The sequence below is a fragment of the Pleurodeles waltl genome, chromosome 4_2 (assembly GCF_031143425.1).
Source record: "Pleurodeles waltl isolate 20211129_DDA chromosome 4_2, aPleWal1.hap1.20221129, whole genome shotgun sequence".
In the NCBI taxonomy this organism is placed as follows: Eukaryota; Metazoa; Chordata; class Amphibia; order Caudata; family Salamandridae; genus Pleurodeles; species Pleurodeles waltl.
The window spans coordinates 358,840,820-358,864,234 of NC_090443.1; the positions used below are offsets into that span (position 1 = coordinate 358,840,820).

The window sequence follows — 23,415 nt, forward strand, 5'->3', positions numbered from 1 at the left end:
CACAACACGTTTTGGATTTTCCATGCATCGTTCCTGGGTGTCAAAATATCCCTGCATCGCAGTGAGGAACCAAGGTTGAGCGCCTGGAAAACGATGCATCACTTTGCCGTGTGGAAACACATTTTATGGTGCACCCTTTGGTGCACCATAAAAACCAATGCATCACTTTACTTTCCGACGCATCTCCTCCTCTGCAGCCCTCTGTTGCATTATTTTTGACGCAACCCAGGTACTGTGTGTTAAAAGGATACACCCACTGATTTTAAGGATTGAGACTCATCCAAACATTTAAAAAGTGATATCTTGACTCGTGCATATTGGATTTTTGTTGTTTTGGTCTTATTTTATTCAAATAAACATTATCTATTTTTCGAAACTGATGTGGAATACTTTTTCTGGTGTTGCCTCTGTGTTACTGTATGAGTTATTGCACAAATACTTTACACATTACCTTTTAAATTAAGCCTGCCTGTTCTGTTCTAAGCTACCCGAGGGTGAGCACAGGATAATTTAGGTTGTGTTGTGACTTACTCTGACTAGGATTGGGATCCCTACTTGAACAGGGTGCATAACTCTGCCAACTATAGACCCAATCTCTAACACTTTCACTGCAAAATATGATCTTTAATACCTAGTTCTGAGGACATATATAGCCAGCCCTTACCAGTGGATCCTGACATGTGTAACTCTCCCTAAATGCACACTGCATTCTTTTATATGCCTATCAAGTCTAAAAGCATGAACCCAGTCCTACATGTAGTAGTCTAGTACACAAACAAATCTCATATAGCATTCACAACTGAGGTCGAATTTCAACATTAAATTAGCTAATGAAGCCTTTAATGGCCAACAAAATACCCAGCTGGCTTTAGCTTTGATTGTAAGTGGATTTTTTCTGATTGCCACATTGAATATGCTTTATTCATGGAATAGATGCTGAAAAGTAGACATATAGTAAGGAATTCATCTCATTTGCTGTGACTGAGACAACCTTATTTGCCTCAATTTTAAGAGATAAGTGTGGAGACTTTGTGTGAACGTGAGTAGTTAAAATACCCTAGGATGTTGTGTGTGCTACAATGAATATGTAAAGCTACAGTAAGATTAGTTGCTATGTTAGACCAATAAAGTCTTAAGGTAGCTGTCTCCATTGTCCAACTGCATGAAGTGGCACTACTATTTCCTCGTGTGTACCATACTGTTCAGAGTAAGAGGCACAAAACAAAAATAAGTGTGATGGTTGGGTCATCATCATTTCATATGTGTACTAGTCACTAGCCGCCCTAAATATGAATATCACAGATACTGGACATAAAAACCTCACACAATTTGGTGGCATGATTCATCAGAGACAGATACATCACACCCTGGTAAGAAAGTACCGCCAGGGCGTCTTAATTTCTAACTATAAGAGAGATCTAGATAAATATTGCTGGACAGAAAGGGATCTGGGATTAAGGCTCTTGAGTTCCTTCTGATACTTAATAAAGAGCAGTAGCTATGGGCCTCATTATGACTTCGGCGGTCTTTCACAAAGACAGCCGAAGCCGCGCGTGCCAGAAGACCGCCTGACCGCTGTATTATGAATGCCACCGGATATCTGTACTGCCGGCGGTCTGATATCTGGTGGCATTCATCAAGGTGGTTGGCGGTGCTTAGGCGGTTTGACTGCTGGCACCGCCACACCAGAAAAAAGACCGCCCACAGAATTATAACCAGGGTCATAATGAGGGCCCATATGTCTCATCCGGGTTAATATAGATAAATCCAGTGGCAGTTGCCACTGAACGGGGTGGCAGGGTGGTGCGGGGTAGTATAAAAAAAAATAAAAAAACACTTACTTCTTTCCTACAGAGACAGGTTCCTCTCGCCAATCCTCTTCTCGGAAGCACACAGGCTTCCCAACTCCCCTCCAATCATGACGCTGTTGTCACCAGCATGACAGCAGAGGCGTGATTGGTGTGAGCACCTTGCTTTGGAGCTCACAGAGGGGTTGGCACCCTGTGCACCTTCTCCTCCAGGCTGTTCAATACTGTACAGCCGGGTGGAGAAATGCAAAGTGCGAATGTCTGTTTGGCTGGCCAAACACGCCCAGCCAAACACACATGCTCACTTATGGTGCTCCAACCACTCCTCCCTCCAGCCCCGCCCCAACCTAACCTGGCTCACCAAACAATACAATGATAATAACGCTTTGTTATTGTCATTTTATTTTATTTTATTTTTCCTTCCCATTCCGCGGAAAGCAAGAGGGGCAACGCTCCTCCACCTTAGCGGAGGAGCCGCCCCCAGATAAATGCCCTGTGATATACTCTAGGTGTAGATTGGATGATGGAAAGCAAGTGAAAACTTTTATAGTGAGGCACACTTGAAAAAACTGCAAATGCACAACACACATGAAAGCAAACATATTTCTTATTTTTTATATCACTTTCTTTATTATTGGGTTGAAACAAGCCACCTGGCTTGATTCCTGGAGGACATCTTCTGTAGTCACTCATTACATAATGGTGAAAATACATTATTCTCAACTGAATATGCCCCATAAAAAATGGATACATAGTATACCTTTTGTTATGTGAAGGTGGTAGTGTATGGGTGCATATCTGCAATATAAGCGCCGACCGGGGCTAACTGGTCGGGCTAGACCCAGTCAAATCTGAAAGTTCAGGCCGACCACGAGGGAGTGCAGGATGCATAGAGTGATCAACCCTAATCAACTGAAATGTACCTTGTTTGGATCAAGGACGATGCAAGGAGCAGAGGAGGCAATGCTTTATGTCGATCCTTAGGATGGAGGCGATGTGTCGGCTCCACACCACGCAAAGTTGGAGATGCATCTGAAATGGAGGCGATGCGCCATGTTGTTGGTGATGTAATGAATGGATTTCAGTAGAAGAGGTGCATCAGTTCCGAGCTTAGTAATGATGTCAATAAGTGTATTCTTGCTGGAGCAGCACTTTATACCCACTTCCAAGGTCCTGGGGCTGGACTGGCACCACTTGGCAGAGCAAGACTCACAGATGGCAGAGTCCGGATGTAATAAAAGGTATATTGAAAGTGTTTTATGGTCCTGAGACTTCAGAAAACAGGAGCTCAGTCAGCTGGCCCTTGGAGTCAATATGGGTGTTGGATTGAAGTGATGTAGTGGTTCCAGTCCTTCTCACTAAGGCAACAAGGATAGCAGGCAGCAGGTCAGCACAGCAGGAAAGCAGTTTTTCCAGAGCAGCAGTCCAGCAAAGTGGCAGTCCTTGTAGCAGCACACTAGTCCTTTTTCCTGGCAGGGTATCCACAGGAACAGAAGTGTACTGTGTTGGTAGGATCAGAAGTCCAGTTCTTAAGCTTAGTGGTGCCTTTGAAGTGGTGGGGCTTCAAAGAAGGACTCTGAAGTACACAAAGGTCCTCTCTTCCTGCCCTGGCTCCAGACTCACTACAGGGGTTTAAGCAGTTCTTTGTGTGGGGACAGGACACAGCTTTTCAGGTGCAAGTGTGACACTGTGGCCAGCTCCTCCCTCTGATCCTGCCCAGGATGGCCCATCAAGCCATAACTAAGCTCCTTTTGTGTGTGGTTGTCTAGAGAGAATGTACAACGCCTAGCTGTCACCCACCCAAGACAAGTGATCAGAGACAGGCTACAGGTACACAGGCCTAAGAGCAGTAAAATGCAGACTTTCTAAAAGCGGCATTCCTAAAATTGTAACAATAAATCTGACTTTACCATTAAAGAGGATGTATCATGACAATTTCATAGGTACTAAACATGATAGATCTACTTCCTCCCAATCAGGAATTACAGCTTATTAAATGTAATAAGGAATCCCCAATGTTATCCTGTGAGAGGGGTATGCCTCACAGTAGTGAGAAACAAATGTGGGAGTTTTTCACAACCAGGACATGTAAAATGTAAAAGTACATGTCCTACCTTTTAATTACACATCACTGTGCTATATGGGCTATAGAGGGCCTACTTTAGGGGTGAATTATATGTAATAAACAGGGAGGTTAAGGCTTAGGAAGGGGTTTTACATGCTACGCCAACATTGCAGAGTGGCACTAATTTCAGGTTGCAATGGAAGGCCTAGGAAATGCTTCAAAAGACTACTTAAGTAGGTACCACAATTGGTGCTGAAGGCCTATTAATAGCATTTAATTTACAAGCCCTGGGCACATGTAGTGCACTTTAATAGGGTCTTATAAGTAAATTAATTGTGGCAATTAGGTGTATACCAAATCAAACCATGTTTAGAGGAGCAGGCACAAGCACCTTAGTTCTAGCTAGCAGTGGTAAAGTGCACAGATTGCTAATGCCAACAAAAACAAATTCAGCAAAGAGTGGAGGTAAAAAAGCAAAAGGTTTGGGGATGACCCTACAGAGAGTGCCATTTCCAACATGCCTGAAAAACACCATCAATGTACCCCTACTAGCACAGTGCACCAACATTCCTAAACATTCAGTTTCCAAAGCACGGGAGCCGTGTAGATTACAAGGTAAAAAAGAGTATTGCGTCCTACAACATCAAGAAAAATGTCCCACATGAAACCTATCACTATGCCTTCCAACCCAAACTGTGACCAGGGAAGGTGCTGTAGTCCATTTTAAGCTTCTTCTAAAATTAGAAGTTTTGCATGTAGCGAGACACTGGGACATGCTACGTTGGTCCAGCTGACACCCTCTGACACTCGCTGCCTTTCTCACAGATGAGATGAATCTCGGTGTTATCAGCTCACACAAGGTGCATCAACCACCCCTCGCTGTGCATGAGTCTTGACCTTTTCTACCAATTATTCATTTTGCTAGTTGGTGGGCAAATGCAGGCATTAAAAACAAGGGAAGATAACACTGATCTTTTAGGATTTCCACAATCAGTTTGTAGTTGAGTATTCTTGGAATTTAGCCAGAAAAATCAGGTAGATTCCTCTTTAGAGGAGGGTTCACATCATGGTAAGCAGGACATTTGGTCTCCTCAAGTGGGCATTAAGTCTTTGAGAAGGATACGTACATCCACAATCCCATTGTTGCGAGTGGTTAATACATTTTCTTCTATTCCCTTTAGTTATTGACTACCTCTAGTATTTATTTATTGCACACTTCTGGCTATAATTTAGTCTTCAATCTGATATTTTCTTTAAAACCAAGACGATGTTTAGAACCTACCTGTATAAAGATATTGCTAATTTTTTCTCCACTTTGATCTTTTCTCTATAACCAAGAGGGTATTTAGAAACTGACTGTACAAAGATATCACCAATTTTCACTTGTCCTATATAGCATATGTTGATGATATGTTGATTATTTAGAACAGTGGTTCCCAACCTGTGGTCCGGGGACCCCTGGGGGTCTGTGAAGCCATCTCAGGGGGTCCGCAAGAGCCTAGAAAATGAACATTTTTTAACAAATATTGACAAATTAGGTCCCCAGCTTCCAGTAATAACTCAGGCGGGGGTCCCCGGATTCCCATGATGATTCAGTGGGGGTCCCTGGGTTCCATTAATGTTAAAGTGGGGGTCCACAGAAATCAAAAGGTTGGGAACCACTGATTTAGAACATATGTTGCTGAATAAGAATATGTAGATCCCAGTTGATTATTTAGCACATAGCACAGGTTTGACTCCACAAACATTTATTTTCCTTTATCTGATCCAGTGTGCATTACAGTGCTGTGCCTCGCCAGTGTGACTCACTTAATGGAGCATGAACCACAGTTTGTTAAGTACACTTTTAAAGATTTTTATACGTACAGTGACTCTCTTCCTAGTTTATGCCAAATGACTGCTTTTATAACAATTTCAGCCTTGCAAAAAGCCTGAACCCTTCAAGGCACTATGGGGTGAAAATCTTTTGGCTGTCTCGGAAAGGAAAATGCATCTACGACACTGAAACTAAGTTCCACTTAGATGTAAATATATAAAGAATAATAATGAATTCAATTCTGCATCTAAAATTAATGATTTTTCAAACTAATCCCTTTGAATGAATTTTAATGATTTTAACTATGAACTGTGGTAGCCACATTCTGAATTTCATGCAGCATAGTTTTTTAGAAGAGCAGGGTCAGTGCTATCTTTTTGAATGTATATGTTATTTATGCTTTTTTAAATTGTTTTGATATTTGACCATGAAGAGTTTATGTATTAATAGTAATACTCATGTTAGAGCACGTTTTTTCCTTCAATAAGATTTTAGAATTTAGTAAACGATGGGATTAGGGAGCAATCTGAATACGGTTCAACCATGATCATAAGGTTTTTGCTTTGACAGTACAGTCTAGTCTAACACCAATTATTTACATTAAGCTTGGGTGGTTTATTAAAGAGGTATAAGTAATTTTGGCTGTCAGTGTATAGAAAAGGCAAGAGTTGATAAAATGCTACGTGGTGAGTCTGAACAGTGATTTATATTTTAGTTTAGTTCATTTGGGATTTTTGGAATGTATTTCAAGTCACCTTGGAGTAGTCTCACGGAATTTGGGGTTAAAATAAATAGGGTCTCATTGTTAACATGGCCCGATAACAACAACTACTGACCCCATTGGGATGATAAAATCCCAGCGAAACCCCCGTTCTGTTTTTTTCAAACAGATTCATTGTTGAATGTTGAAAGCATGCAATATGTCTGAATAAAAATCTGTGGCAAAATGGTCAAAACGGTTGAAAGTGTGTTGAAACACCAAATCCTTCAAGGTATCCCCTAAACATTTTAACCACGAGTATTTCTGCTTCTCAGCCAGAATTTTGAATGCTCGCAGTCTTGGTAACTTGAAAGAAGGGGAAGAACACCGTTTGAATTCAAGCCCACTAACAGCCCCATACGTTACAAATTATATAGGACCATACTACACATTGAGGATAATCGACATAAGGTCATAATCCTCGATAGAGAGCCAGTCATTCAATTAGTCAAAAGCGATGCATAGATGACTGGCGGAAGTCCTCGTCTTAGTACACGGGTAGGTGACCTATCCTTAGATCATTCCTTCAGTCCTCAGTGCCATGAATCTAACCTTCTTCGGTTGTGACCTGTCTACCTGGCCGTTTGCATGTCTTCCTTGTCTTCCAGGCCTGTTTTAAGACATCCATTTGGGAATTCACTGATAGAAAAGCAAGTTTCACTGTATAGCAGTGATCCGATAACAGACACAATGGCTCTTTTATCAGAGATCCGTAGAAGGAAGGCCTAGCACAAGTAGAACAGATAACCGCATGTTATTACTTCCCCTTTCAGATGTATTCGCGAAAGTGTGCGTACTCTATGGTGACTATTAGCACAAATCATACTGTCCCACTTAGGGTGGTATTGAGAATTGTGCAATGCACCATACAAGATGCAGAAAAACACATTAGGAACATTTTTACACTGATTGAGTTATAGTCTTTTAAACAGGCGAGTTGTCCGTACCCAATAATAGGGCCAAACTCATGAACTACGAATTGTAGGCCCTTAATCCTCCTTTAGTGGAAGTTTTGTATGTTGGAAATTGTAATATTTTCCCTAACAGCACAGGATTTATTTGACACATAAGGGCAAATTACGTGGCGTGGTTGACCAAATTACGTGGTAAAAAGGCAAATTATGCAACCTAATGCAGAACATTTGGTGATAGTGTTACCTCATTATTTTGTCATTTTTACACTTATTAACACAGTCTGGTCATAGGTTGTGCTTGAGTAGTACCAGTTTAACACCCAAATATATCACCAAGCAATAAAAAGGTGACAAGTCAACATTTGCATAGGTTCTTCCACTGCACAACAACACGCGTTGATGCATTGTAGTAACTTTTGAACCATTGGAGCTTGAAACTAGAAACAACATTTTTCTGTTAAACTCTGCAAATTATGCAGTAGATGATGAATTATGTGGCAAATACGACCAGTTCATAAATATGCAAAAAATGCCACAGCTGCACAATCGCATAATTCCAGTGGCCCTGCTTACAGGCAAATTGGTGCAGAACAAATTTATCAGCCTCTATTATACAATCAGTTCAATAGTTTTGTTTATTTAGATTTGATCTTAGTCAGATTTTGTGGGATCCTCATCGTGTCACTCATTAATGTGAATATTCCCACCCCCATTCTTCGGCATTATTGCTGAATTTCTGCATGTCCCACCATTAGTCAGTACTTTGCAAAGAAAAATGTATGGATCAGTCACAGTGCATGAATCTCCCACAACGATACTCAAGACTCACTCCATTCCCAGGCGTATGTAACTTCCCCGAAGCTTCCAAAATTGCAAGGAGCCACTCTCCTCATAAAAGCCGATGCATGCTCTCTCTTCCACGAGTAATGATAGATGCATTAACATTTGTATAGACAGATTAGCGTACTGGGGCATGTGTAGGGAGCTTATGCCTGTCATGGGGAGGTGAAAAGACAAGAGGTCTTTCTTACAGGTTAAGTGTGAGGGGGCAGTCTCAGAAAAACTGGGGTATTGTTCCAGAAGATGATGGTGTAGAAGGATAATTGATGTCCTCTTCTGTTACTTCCATTATTTTGTGATCTCCGGTTTCATGAGGTTTGTTCCATCTGCAACATGGTATTGCCAAAGATAGAATTATTTTCAAATACCTTATGCCATTGACTGGTGTGGCTGTCTTTCAGCATGATTCAGAGTGATTTGCGCAAGCTGAGTGGTGAAAGAATTATCCGTTGAAGGTTGTTAACAGTCGGGAGGACATGGTCTTGCCTGCTTTATCAGTGTTCTAGTTCGATGGTGTTTTTATGACTGCCTTTGATTGGGTGAGGGTGGAACTGGTAAAGTCAACAATGTTCAACATTTCCCAATGCAGCTATCGTTCTAGGGGAAATGGAATGGGATGTCATGTGACCTCTGTTATGAACATCCACTAAGTACATGAGAGGTTTGGGAAATTGTAAGTCCACTATCGAATCTATTGGCAATGATGGCACTGCTGGAAAAATGTAAGCTGCCCTGGAGTGACATTGAGAGAGATTTCGCCATGTTTGTTTACCATAGAATGGCCAAATACATGCCTAGCATAGAAGAATGTGGAAGGGAAAAGTTGAAGGACCTCAGAAGAGTAATGGGTTGCACCTTCCTTTAGGTTGGAAACATACTAACTGGTAGGCCATGCATATACAACAGCATACGTGGGAATCACTGGTGGAAGCTTCCTCCAGCGGAATGTCACCATGAGCTGGAGTCAATGTCAACTAGGGGCACATTGGCATGGATATGTCCCAAGACAAATAATGTTTAGTCAGCCATCACCAATAGGAAGTACTCCTTAAATTATACTTACCTGCAAGCAGTAACAGGATGACCCAAACAAAATTAGTCCAAATTCTCATTGTCTAGTTTTGGAAACTGTATGGAGGTACCACCGAAGCACCTGAGGCATGTTGGTGTATGAGAGGTTCAGAGAACTTCATACATGCCTGGAACCCCGGGTCCAGCACGTGGGTTAGAACTAAGCAGCCCCTCGCTGTCTGCTAGGGAGATTTCCAATGGAGAGTCAAGTACACCACCAAGCAGCAAAGACAGAGAGAAAATGGACCACATTTTGTATTTCAGGCCAGAACAGAGAGAGATTTCTAGCTGTATTATCCCTCTCTGCCCTTGCTTTGAAATCAGGTGAATTAACAACACCTTTCAGGGTGTTTGTTAATGAGAAAGATTATCCTCGACTCGTAAATACAAGCATTGGGTTGCTTAAATATTCCATGCTAAATAATATTATGGAAACGAACTTGGATCAGACAAACTACTAAAGAGAGGTTTTCTACCAAGATCTCTTATGGCCTTGTTGGTGAGACTGAACTGAGCATCTAAATAATACACAATGCCAGAGGATAAAGGAATTAGATCTAGTATCCAGTCTCAGGAGTGGCTCGCAGTGCTTTGAAGACGCGGGGCAGCGCATGCTGGATGGGGTGGGATTTCTTAAAAAAACACTTAAATCTCGTGCCGCCGCCACTACCACCACGCTGCTCCTCTGCTGCAACAGGCACAGGCTCCCAGCCTGCCTTGCGGCCAATCCAAACGCTGCTGTCAACATATGCCGGATTGGAAAGAGCCCAGTGCGTATGTGTCTTTGACCGGCCTGAGACAGTCAGCCAAACAGACAAGCACACTGAGGGGGACTGCTGTGCACTCCCACTCCGTCTCCGTCATAGGCCGTGGACCTGCCCCCTTTACTATAAAATGATAATAAACTATGTTTATTATCGTTTTTCTATAAAAGGTTTGCAGCTGCTTCTCCTGGCGGGGGCAATGCTCCTCCACCATAGCGGAGGAGCCAAGCCTGTCCAGTCTTTTAATGGACCAGGTCAGGTGTGTTTTAACCCAGGTGATAAGACCCCGAACTGCACGACCTACTGGTTACGGAGTTGCCTCTGCACTAAAATTCAAGAAGCCTACCCAGTGGACCACTTCAGTGGCCCATGTATCTTGTAAGAGGCTGGCTAGGTTCAAGGACAATATCTTCACATTTCTGTTCGCTGGTGGATTTTTCTGTGTAGAAACAAGGGATTGCCTCCCCTCATCGCCAGTGTCACTACAATTAGTGTGCAGTTCTGCACCTTTAGATGCACTGGTGCCGGAGCCAACATCAACCTGGCTGGACTTTCCAGATTGGGGTGACAATCCCTCTATCCATCACGCCCTTCAGCCCCCTGACTCCTCGCTAGGTATCTGCTTAATGGAATCACCTTGGATAGTTTTGACATGACAAAACAGGGGCTTATTGCTCGAGGTGCTCCTTCTGGCTGGTAAGTTGAACTTGAACAGGATCTTAGACTCATTGGGGGTGAGGTACATTGGTCCAGATTTACTGGTTTTGTGCCAAGATCACCATTGGCTGGGTCAAGGATAATGTAACCAAATTCATCATTGAAATGACATCACCTTGCAGTTATAATATCAGATCTAATGATTGAGCTGCAGCTTCTAACATGTCTAACGCAATGTATAACGTTATTGGTAAGAATCCTGTTGTTTTCCCTTGCCCTCAGCGAAATTTTGGGTATATTTAACATATATTTTTTATTACTACTCCATTACTGGTGGAACGTAGGGCCTGAATAATGGATTTGTTGTGTATACCTAGTGTTCATCCATATACGCTTCAGATCCCCCTAGAACATCATTCCTGTCCTCCCCCTTGTGTGCCATAAGAGTGAACTACAGACCTATCCTTCCCCCATACAGATCTCTTACCAGGGATTTTTAAAACATCCCTCCTGGTTCTAGCCCTGAATAATTGCTAACTTTAGGTGGAAACTGGCCCTAGAATTGCTTCTGTCCCTCCCTTAAAACTGACCGATTTAGAGCTTTTTTCCATTTTTTTCTGATTCCCCTTCAGTTTGTACACTCCTAACTTCATGGCCCCTGGTTCCATCTTTGCTTTTCCCCAATAAATATATGATGTTGATTTTGTCTGAGAGCTTGCCCATAATCACTTTCATCAGGGAAAATTCCTTCACTAGTCTTTTGGTTACCTCTTTGAACTGAATATGTTCGCTCTGGCATGTACAATAGGTGCATACTTTTCTAGCCCCGACCGCTGTTGTATCCCCCAGTGCAGCATGTCTACACACATCATTCACCTAATTTTCCTTACTTAATTGTTGAAGTGAACTAAACCGATATGGACATACTAACTTTGGGACCAAAGCCATGCTCTGCAGATTCCCGGCAGCATTCTTTACTTCTGCGGGGCCTGGCAGCATAGAATTTGATGGACACACCCTAGCATTATCACCTTCACAAGCCATACCCATACCAGCCAAGGGAGTTGGTAGAACAGTGGAGAGCTTTCCTGTTAGGGGTAAATCGGGAGTTGTTTTCTTTTTAAAAATATCTGGCACTTTTTGACCTTACTCCATATGTTTAGAGGAAGTCCTACCACTAAGCAAAGTCTCTACTTCTTCAATTAAGCTATCAATGTCATTAAATACACAGTTATTTGCTGTGTTAGGAACACAAATTTTAGCCATCTTTGTTACCTTTTCAGGGCTCTCTTTTTCGTTCCTTTTTCCCATTACGTGTAGTCACCTTGACCAGAGGTTCCCATAGGAGGGTAATAGTCAGAAAGGACGGAACTGTGACCACAAGCAGGACATGGGCGATAGATGTTCATAGAGTAGTCCTGCCCTGCCTCTTCTTTTCTGTCACTTTTCCATGAGTCTGACCTCTTGTGGTTCCTCCTCTATCCCAGTGCACGCTGGGGGGCATGGTCCCACCCCAGCTACAGTGAATCAAACGTGTATTAAGCCAATTCAGGCACAGGGAAACTGATACTTGAAGGATCTGCTAACCTAAAAAATCCATGTTAAGGGGTGGCCAAGCCCAGCCCTAATCGGGCCACGCAGGGGCACAGATGCTCCTGCCTCCACCCCAGGCTTTGGCCAGGAGACCCTGGGCGCATCTCATGCAGGAGGCCAGGGTGCATTTTAAGGGTGATGGTGTTGATGGCCTCACCCCTCCCTGCTCGTTGCATTGTCTCTCGGGATTGTGGCTGCTGAAGTACCTTACAGCAGGGCTTATATGCTCCAAAGCGGGATGCCCCCCTTAACAGTTGGCCCAAAGCAGAGTCACATGCTGTGAAAGGCCAGGAGCACTTTAAGCGTGATGGTGTTGATGGCCTGCCCCCTCCTTGCTCATTCCAACGCCTCCGGGCCTGTGGATTCTGGCTGCTGAAGTCCCTTAAAGTGGGGATTATATGGTACAAAGGGGTGTGGTCCTCTAACAGTTGGCCCAAAGTATAGTCCTTTGCTTCCGAAGACCGGGGAGCACTTTAAGCACAATGGTGTTGATGGCTCCACACCTTTCTCACTCATTGCAGCACCTGCGGGCGCTGTAGATTGTGGCTGCTGAAGTCTCTTGCAGCGGGGCTCCCGCTTTGGAGCTCCCTGCTTAAAGGGGTCTGCCCCCTAACAGTTGGCCCAAAGCAGAGACCCCCGCTGTGGGAGGTTAGGGCACACTTTAAGCATGATGGTGTTGATGGCCTTTAAGCGCAATGGTGTTGATGGTCCACTGCCTCCTCGCTCCTTACAGTGCCTCCAGGCGCTGTGGATCCTGGGTGCTAAAGTCCCGTGCAGCGACATTTATGTGCTCCAAAAGGGTCTGGTCTCCCTAACAGTTGGCTCAAAGTAGAACAGGAATAATATAACATATATATATCCCTGAACAGCGTCACAATTATAAGCTATTGTGGTTTTCAACAACAGCAGCTGAACACTGATCTTTTGATTAATCAATGGCAGACTCTGGTTTTACACATAAGTGCTTTAATCTCAATATTGATCAGTGACTAAACCGAAAAAACAAGACAGTACAAACCATTAAAATGGTGGTGGAAGTGAGGTACTCCCGTCAGAAAAGGCACTGTGTCAGATATTCTCCATCAACAAAGCAACAAAGTGATGGAGGTAGTGACTGAATTCGCAGCCACTAGCAGATGTTCATTCCAGACCATCATTTTTTACCCACTATGTCATTCTAAACAGGACTCAGTCATATGAAAATCAATTTTGATCCAACTCCAATGGAAACATTCCATTCCAAATTGTAAGCTCAGGTACACCCAGACAGGATTTCAAGAAACCCAAAACTGGTTTAGACCTACTTAGGCTGTATTAGGGAGGAAAAGCTTGAGTCCTGTGGCACAGTGAAGTCGGGACCCATGTCTGTGCATACCCACAAAAAGATTAATCTCAATAGGGAACCAAGCCATCTCTAGTGGCAGACCTGTCTGAAGCGTTTGCAGGGCCCAGGTAGCTTACCAATATTTGGCACCACTTAGTGGAGACTGGCATAACCTGCTGATCAAATATATATCTCACAATTATACCACTAGATTCAGTACTGGCAGTGTGGGCCTTCAAAAGAGTGGTGCATGGAGTATGTAACCCCAGATAGTTCCTACTTGTGATGGCCATAGCCAGTGGTTGATATTAATTCAAGCATTTTTTCCATCACTTTGTTGTTTGTTGCAGCTGTCTTTCCATGAATCCCAGGACCACTAAAAAGTTACAAAACACAAAATAACAGTACACAGGAAGCAACATTTAAACATGGAGTTTGGTTTAAAATTATATTTGTTAGACCTGACAGCCTTAGGGTAGTCACCCCTAACTTTTTGCCTGCCTCCCTCCTCGTTTTGGATACTGTTTTTGCTGGTTTTTAGACTCTGCGCACTTTACCACTGCTAACCAGTGATAAAGTGTATATGCTCTCTCTCTGTAAACATGGTAACTTTGGATCATACCTGATTGAACTATTTAATCTACTTATAAGTCCCCAGTCATGTGCACTCCAGGTGCCTAGGGCATATAGATTAAATGCTACTAGTGGACCTGCAGCATGGATTGTGCCACCCACTTAAGTAGCCCCTTTTCCTTGTCTCAGGCCTACCATTGCTAGGCCTGTGTGTGCAGTTTCACTGCCACCTCGACTTGGCATTTAAAAGTACTTGCCAAGCCTAGAACTCCCCTTTTTCTGCATATAAGTCACCCTTAATGTGTGCCCTGGGTATCCCCTAGAGCAGGGTGCTGTGTAGGTAAAAGACAGGACATGTACCTGTGTAGTTATATGTCCTGGTAGTGTAAAACTCCTAAATTCGTTTTTGCACTACTGGGAGACCTGCTCCCTTCATAGGCTAACATTGGGGCTGCCCTCATACACTGTTGAAGTGGCAGCTGCTGATCTGAAAGGAGCAGGGAGGTCATATTTAGTATGGCCAGAATGGTAATACAAAATCCTACTGACTGGTGAAGTCGGATTTAATATTACTATTCTAGAAATGCCACTTTTAGAAAGTGAGCATTTCTTTGCACTTAAATCCTTCTGTGCCTTACAATCCACGTCTGGCTAGGTTTAGTTGACAGCTCCTTGTGCATTCACTCAGACACACCCCAAACACAGGGTACTCAGCCTCACTTGCATACATCTGCATTTTGAATGGGTCTTCCTGGGCTGGGAGGGTGGAGGGCCTGCCCTCACACAAAGGACTGCCACACCCCCTACTGGGACCCTGGCAGACAGGATTGAACTGAAAGGGGACCTGGTGCACTTCTTAGCCACTCTTTGAAGTCTCCCCCACTTCAAAGGCACATTTGGGTATAAAACAGGGCCTCTGCCCTACCTCATCAGACACTTGCTGGAGAAGAAACCGGAACCAGAAACTACATCCTGCCAAGAAGAACTGCCTGGCTGCTCAAAGGACTCACCTGTCTGCTTTCTACAAAGGACTGCTGTCTTGCTGTTGCCCTGCTGCCTTGCTGAACTCTTGTCTGGCTGTGAAAGTGCTCTCCAAGGGCTTGGATAGAGCTTGCCTCCTGTTCCTTGAAGTCTCAGGACCAAAAAGACTTCTTCCTTTCACTTGGACGCTCCGTGCGCCGAAAATTTCGACGCACAGCTTGTTTCGCGGCGAGAAAAACGCCGCACACCGACGCTGATCGACGCGACGCCCTCGGGACGATCGAGACTTCGACGCACAACCTCGCAAGGACAAAGCCGCTCGACTTTCCAGGAGAAATCGACGCGACGCCCACCGTGAGTGCGAAACTTTGACGCACGGCCTCGCAAGGACAACGCCGCCCGACTTCCAAGGAGAAATCGACGCGACGCCTGCCGTGAGACCAAACTTTCGACGCACGGCCTCGCAAGGACAACGCCGCCCGACTTCCAAGGAGAAATCGACGCGACGCCTACCGTGAGATCGAAACTTCGACGCGCAGCCCCGCAGAACGACGCACAGCCGGAAAACAAGCAGGAGAATCCACGCACAGACCCGGGACATCTGGTAATCCCCGCGATCCACAAAAAGAGACTGTCTGCGCGCCGGAAAACGACGCCCGACTTCCCCGCGTGGAAAAGACCGACGCAAGTCTGTGTGTGCTGAGGAGAAATCGACGCACACACCCCTTTTTCCACGCATCTCTTCTCCTGTGGCCCTCTGAGGAGATTTTCCACCAGAAACCAGGTACTTTGTGCTTGAAAGACACTGTATTGCATTCTAAAGACTTAAGACACTTTATATCACTTCCCTGTGATATTTCTACAATTTTCCATTGCAACTTTATTCTTTTTGACCTACAATTATCCTGATAAATATTCTATATTTTTCTAAACACTGTGTGGTGTATTTTTGTGGTGCTATATGGTGGTATTGTATGATTTATTGCACAAATACTTTACACATTGCCTTCTAAGTTAAGCCTGACTGCTCGTGCCAAGCTACCAGAGGGTGGGCACAGGATAATCTTGGATAGTGTGTGACTTACCCTGACTAGAGTGAGGGCTTTTGCTTGGACAGGAGGTAACCTGACTGCCAACCAAAAACCCCATTTCTAACAATATTGGTAATAGATATCAACATTTCAGATATATAGTTTTTTTTTTAATTGAAATTATTGTTTTGTACAAGTGACAAACTTTTGATAAACTAGATTTGACCGTGCCTCAGGTTTTTCTCTCTGTAGCCTCACTTTGAGAGGAAACTAGTTATAGACCACAACAGAGGGTGCCGATTTGTCACTGCTGCCTGCATATATCAGGTTCGGCACATCTTGCTGTTTCAGTGAGTCAACCAGTAGGCTTGCAAACTGCTGCAATATTATATGCAAATTAGATCACCAGTGGGTGCTTTGTGACTGAGAGGGAGGTGGTTAAAAGGGATGAATTTTAAGTTTCTTTCTGTTTATTAGGGAGTCTTTTCTATGTGGTCGATGATTAGGTTCATGTTTTTAGGATATGGTCTCTGACAAACAACGTGCTTGCCGTCATTACCCGAGGGGAGTGGTAAAACACAAATACTGCTGACAGAAGTAGTGTTTGTCAATCAAGGGTCCCATACCATTTTTCAGCCTTCTGTACCAACCTCTGTAGCATAAATTGTATATTAGTAACATCTGTTATTTACAGCGTTTAGAAAGGGCAGAGGTATTTGCTATTACCTAAAAAAGTATGATTATTTTGAGCCACAGTGTTCTAAGCAGAGTTGGACTGGCATATAGGATTGATCAGACAGGTCAGTGCATAGTTTGTGTTTGTGACTTTTTGTGGGCCTGTTTTATACTCTGGAGGACTAATTTTTCGTGATCATTTCCCTGATATTACCACAAACATGTCCTGCAACAAGTACAAATGCAGAGTCTCCCATACCTCGCAAAACACTCAGTGGTTAATTTGTAAATAAAAACATGCTGGTGCGCAAAGCTCTCCTCCGGAACATGCGGCTGCTATATTGAAATGTGCGAGCACAGAATATTGATGCAGCGTAATTCTAAAGCCATCTCAACCTTCTTTAATCCATTTACACTCAGTCCCTGCCCCTTCAGCTCACTCCTGTAGCTTTCTCCCTCTGTGTGCTTTTCTGTCTTTCTTTGATCCTTCTTTCCCATATGTGACTTTTGCTTGCAGTAATTCCCTGATGCAGACAAATACATACCAGCCCTCAAAAATAAGTGCTGGTGCCCCCCACCAGCAACCACCGGCTCAAATTAAGCACTGAAAACACTTACACAGTACATTTTTACAAATTCAAAACTACCCCGATTTTTTAAATGTGGTCCAGGTCTTTCAAGTATCTGATTCGCTAATGAGGCCACTTTTATTTCAATGCCTGGACTATTTTCTGTCATAGTCTGACCCTGGTTCTTAGGTCTCATTAATGATTTTGTTTAGCCCAGGGAAAGGTGCCTCCTAAGCTGCAGTGTTATCATTTGTTTATCCCCTCAAAACACATCATCAACGCCTTGTGAACATGTTGAAAACTTGTGTTTAAATGTGCATAGACTGCCTTTATGAGAATGCTCGTGGTCCACCCACCTAAAAAAGTGCATTAATTCGACGACATGACATAGGGATTTTTTTAATTTATCTACTTTCAAAATGACACTGGTTGACCATCTAAGCTAGAGCGAGGTGCAGTGAGCAAGATTATTGGCTCCTTTAGACAGCACTAAAATTGAAGTGAGAAAAGGAGAGGTCTCTTTAACATCCAAAGAATACTTAGACGCCCATTTGGGTAGCACTATTTTGAAGAAAGAACATACATGATTCTGTGATCCATGAATTCACAGAGTGTGAATAGTAGAACTGTAAATTTGATGCCTAACCCTCTCTGGTCTCCTGTGATCTCCTGCAATGTCTTGAAGCTATCAACATGGGGTCGATGCTAAAGCAGACACTGAGGGGCAGATTTACTACATTTCTTTCTAAGTTATTGTCACAAAAGCGCACAAACCAGTGCAGAACATTTATTTGGAATTTCCCTTTTTGGCTGCCAAGTTGACCGAAAGTAACTCAAAGCAGCTTGCATTGCATTTGCTTAGGGGCGTTCCATGCAACCACTCACGTTTTGACAGAAAACCTTATTGGTTTTGCACCACCACCTTTTTGAGAGTGGTGTGAACTTGGAGAGTGGCTTTTTTCTGACACTTTTCATGTGTATTGCACTGTACAGTACACATCCAAAGTTAGGCAAAGTTAGCAATGTTTTAAAGTATTTCTAGGTATATAATTTTGTACTGGAAGCATACCCTTTCAGAATAAAACCTATGGTAACCATCACGCAGACCCCGTTTTAATATAGTGCAAAAGTGTGTGTGTGAAGCTAGGCACCTTAATTGTGAGCCAACTCTAGGGAGAGATTAGGAAAGTGCCGCATATTTGCAGATATGACTCTTTCCTGATCTTTCCCGCTCAGACTACACAGTAGAGCAACGCTGGTTTCTGCACTTCGCTGTGTGCCATCTTTGTAAATCTGCTCCCAAGTGTTATTTCAGAATGTTGGCATAATTCCTTTTAATTACACCATCCTTCATTTATACCACAACAAAAACCCAACGAGCAGATGTCATTGTAACCAGAGTGAGATAGCTGTGAGGACTGTATGCCAGGCTGGAGAAAAAAACGATGTCAAGGATTTAAATGTCACCGGATTTATTCATCATATGACCTTCCATGGTTGAAAAAAATAGCACTGTGGCGTCTGAGAACCTTAGCGCTGATTACGTAGGCACCTTGGAACAATTCACTTCTGGTCAGTTCTATCTGCTGTGTCTGTTTATCATTAGTATACTTGCTCCGTTGTAAAAAGCACAACGTTTGAACCAATCAGATGATTGTGCTTTTCTTTCCAATGAGAAGTTGCTCGTTCAAAGCTGTCACACTCTTTGGCGGTGGAGAATGTTGCACTTTTAATGCGGTGGGTTGTAAACCTTGAATTGGACTGAACAAGCCAATGAAGTGAGGGAGGAACAGACTTCTTTTAGGGGAGTTTGTGAGGGTTCGACCACCAAAAACATTTGGAAAAACAGACCCAAGTTGTGCACCTTGCAGCACAACCTTCACATAAATTGACTAACCTAGAGAGATATCCCAAGGGGCAGTAGTGGGGCATTTCAGTACATTTGTAGTGCTCCTGTCATGTGCTGTCCTCTGGAGGGGTGCTGGGCCTCATCCTTGCCATAAAAACGTTGAATCAGTGGTGGGACAACCGTTGACTTGAGCACACTTCCCTTAACAGTAGCCAGACAGCTATACCTATTACAAGCAGTTAAAATATTTTGATCTTACAATGTCACGAGGCCTGACATTTTGTTCCAATATGTATACAGCATCTTTCTTCACTTCCTTTTTTCATCATCCTCCTTACATGTAGATTCTCAGTCAAGTTTTATGACTGAGAATGTACTTGGAAAGAACATCAAATTAAAAGTTATTCACAAACATCGAAAGTCAAGCAAAGCAAAACCCACGGGTTCATACAATTGCACGTATTTTTGCAGAAGAGGTGATTGAGGATGACCTATTTTAGAGATTCTGTTTCCAAGGGGCAGATTCCTTGAATTTTTCAAAGCAGGTGACATTTCCAAAATTGCAGCTCCATTGTTGTGAATGCATTTCTTGGTGAAAAAATCCTGCAACTGTTTCTATCCAGGAATCAATAGATTATTTGATCTCTTTTAAGAGGTGCTAGCCTATAACCTCTAAAGGAGAACCCCCGAGGCAAGTCTTCTTTTCTCTCTCCATTACTCATCCCTCCTCCTCATCTAAGGTGGATCACACTTCCCCCTCAATTGCTTTTACGTTAACATAGTTCTCTAAAGCTACCCATACTCAAATCCCTTTACCATTATCCATACTCTGGCATCTCTACCACAATCTAAACCCCCTGTACCACTGCCCTTACCCTAGTTCCTCTACCACTGCCCTAGTACTAAGGCCACTACCACTGCCTTGCGTGTCTATCCCTACCTAAACCCTGGTACCTTCATCCTTGGTCCTGTACTTCTATTCCTGACTATAATCTAGGATCTCTACCACCACATATACCCTAGTCTATCTACTTTCCTTTACTCTAGGACTCCTCCACCTTTTTATATGGTAAAACATCAACACCTACCATATGTACACCATTTTCTTACCTCCGTCTGTCTCTCTGCCTCTCTCAACCTCAGTGGCTTTCTCTTTCTCTATATCCACTTATTTGTTTTCACTCTGTTCGCCCTCTCTTCTTATTTCTCCATCTCTCATATTTTCCCTCTGAATGTTTGTCCTTATTCTTCCTGTCTCTTTCTCACACTTTGTCTCTTTCTACCCCTTCCTTCCTCTTTCTTTTTGCCTCTTTCTCTTTCTATGGTTGTGCCTCTCTCATTATTCTCCCCACTATACTTCTCTCTCCTCTTCCTTTCTTATTCCCTCCCCTATAATTCTCTATAATTGTTATATCTGTCTTTTTGTCCCCTCTCTCTTTCATTATTCTGTCTGCCTCTCTCTTTCTGCCACAAGTTACTGTCAAGGGTATAGCTATCAATAGTGTAGCAGGTGTAGTGGCACCAGGACCCAATGGTCTTTGAGTTCCACAGCACCCCAATTTTAGTTGTATTTTAGTACCAAACACCACATAGGTGGGCCAACTTCATTGCTTTCATGAGGGTCCGTGGCATCAATGCTACGCCACAGGAGCACATTGTAGTAACTTCTTTCAAAGACTCGTAAAAATATGCTTCCTGTCAAGTAGTCCAATTTTCTGTGAGATCTGCAACCTGCAGGTTATTGTGTAAAGTCATGAAGTTAAAGTTCTATTTCTGCACTTAAATTACTTGGTTGTTAGTTTCCTTAACATTCCATATCTTCATTGTGGGGCAATTTTGGATAGTAAACACAAGAAAAGGAAGATTTTGTTGATTCAAACATTTCAAGTGTCATCATGGGCCATAATTATCATTATTTCAACTAACACAACGCAGCAAGACACCTTGGTGTGCAGCGCGAAAAGCAGAAGACAGGAATGCACCATACCTATCAACTTATGCTGGCACACATACTGCTGCTTAGTGCCAACACAGGTACCCTTACACCATGATGCAAGGGTGCCTACATTGAAGACAGGACTGTTTTTGTGCAGAAAGGGATACTTTCTGCACAAAAACAATCCTCTGAGGCTTTTCACTCTTTCTACATGTGCTGCTAAATGCAGCACACGTAGAAATAGTTTAAAAAAAAGAGGAGAAATTAAGATATTTTTTCCTCGTTACACTTCCCCATGCAAGGCGAAACATTCAAATACATTCCCAGGTCTATCAGTATTGGTAAATCAGGAAATGCTTCAGAATCCTTGGGTGGGTGCGGGGAACACTCACGCTCTACCCATGGAACACCTCCCTGTGTCAGACTAATGGCTGCCTTCCATTGCTCCAGATTTACCAAGCACCGCAGAGGCAGAAAAGATGGCCTTGCGTTGGCTTGGTAAATCTCATTATAGGTTTTGCGCTGCCCTGGCCCTCCCCCAGCCCATAGCAATGCACAAAGCAGACGCAAAACCCTTGACAAATATGTACCCAAGTGTTTTCTAACAACTGCTGATATGAAGGGAAACTCACTAAAGGCACAGCAGAGTGTTGACAAGTCTGCAAGGGTCAGTGGGCTTAAACAGACAAAATTGCTTTATTTTTGGTGCCTAGAGCAGCTCTTCTGAGCGCTCTAGTATCCCAAGAAGCTTTCAATTTAGCAGACAACTAGTTTTAGACATCTAAGAAGTTTGGACTGTTGTTATCTGAAATACAGTAAGGAAACAAAAACCATGGCAGGACCATTGTATATCAGATAAAATGATGTGTTCTGTACATACTAGGGACATTGCACTTCACTGAGGAGTTATACGACCATACAATGAAGACAGACAAATTCTGGGATCCTTCTTAAAGTCTCTACCTATCCTCCAAAATACTTCAGTGTGGAATTCTGTAGGGATCAGTGCTGAGCCCCACCCTCTTCAACATCTATTTGGAACCTTTAGCAAGTCTTGTTGAGTCATGGGGTCCCGCTGTGGTCTCATATATTGCTGACATGCATCCTTCTATCCTTTCAGGAGAATGATGTTGAAGTGCTGAGATCTTTTAAACAGTATCTTAAGTCAGTCGTAGAGTGGATGAATAGTATTTGCCTCAAATTCAATTCTGATAAAATAGAGATTCTTTTTTCAGTGCCAAATACACCCCAGGCTCTTGTAATTGGTGGCTCCCTGAGCTTTGATCCCCTCCTTTGCATGCTCCAACCGTAAGAAATCTGGGTATCAAATTTGATTCTAACCTTCCTTTTGATCCCTAAATTGAGGCATTTTTGGAAACCTGTTTTGCTACTCTCAAATATCTAAAAAGGGTGTTGCATTTGGTTCCTGAAGACACTCACAAGACTATTGTTTACACATTGGTGACTTCTAAATTGGACAATGCTAACGCTCTATATCTGGGTCTGCCAGCGTATCTGATTCAGCACCTTCAGATGATCCAAAATGCAACTGCCCGTCTAAGTTTGAAAAGTTGTGCGCCTCAATCTGTGACTCCTTAGTTATGTCAGCTACATTGGTTGTCTGTAACCAAATCTATTTATTAATGGACTATCTGTTGCCAATAGAACATTTGAATATCTAAGGTAGAGATTCAAAGCTTACCATCAGGCAAGATCCTTGAGATTGAATAATTTAAAGTTACTTCAACTTCTTCAGATTCGCAAAGCTAAGAGAGGTGGCAGATCTCTCCCTCTCAGTCTTCATCTTGTCCCCTCTGAAAGAAATTTTAGAAAGAATGTGAAAACTTGTCTATTTAATACTTGTGTGGATGGCTTTTGAGTCTGAGATTAGTTGTCTGGTTAGTTTTTGTACTGGTCCCATGCTCTGAGTGCCAGGACACTCCTTCGGAAGCAGCTGTGCGCTTTGTAAATGTAAAAAAACAAAAAAATGTTCCATACTGCAAGGTGATATGCAATTTCAGCTTTTTATGCACTGCAGGTAATATTTTGTTCTTGATATGAAAGTATTATTGTGTGCATATAACAGATGTTAATACCCACTGTGTAAATATTGGCTTACGTCATGAGCAAGGGCCCATAGAGAGGGGTTGGGAGTTTACAGATGTTGCTATCCTGCATCTAACGACTAT

At 43.0% G+C, this 23,415-nt stretch overlaps 1 protein-coding gene across 4 annotated transcripts in view; it reads right to left on the reverse strand.

Moving 5' to 3' along the window:
• PTPRC (protein tyrosine phosphatase receptor type C) overlaps positions 1–23,415 on the reverse strand; it is a 536,505-nt gene that overhangs the window by 472,634 nt on the left and 40,456 nt on the right. The window contains exon 1 of one of the 4 annotated variants that reach the window (XM_069231437.1): positions 22,929–23,008. The exons of 2 other annotated variants lie outside the window; for them this stretch is intronic. The gene's annotated coding sequence lies outside the window, so the exon portion shown is untranslated. Of the gene's footprint in view, positions 1–22,928; positions 23,009–23,415 lie in introns of those variants that run through there. One more of the 4 variants, XM_069231439.1, reaches the window with a different exon arrangement.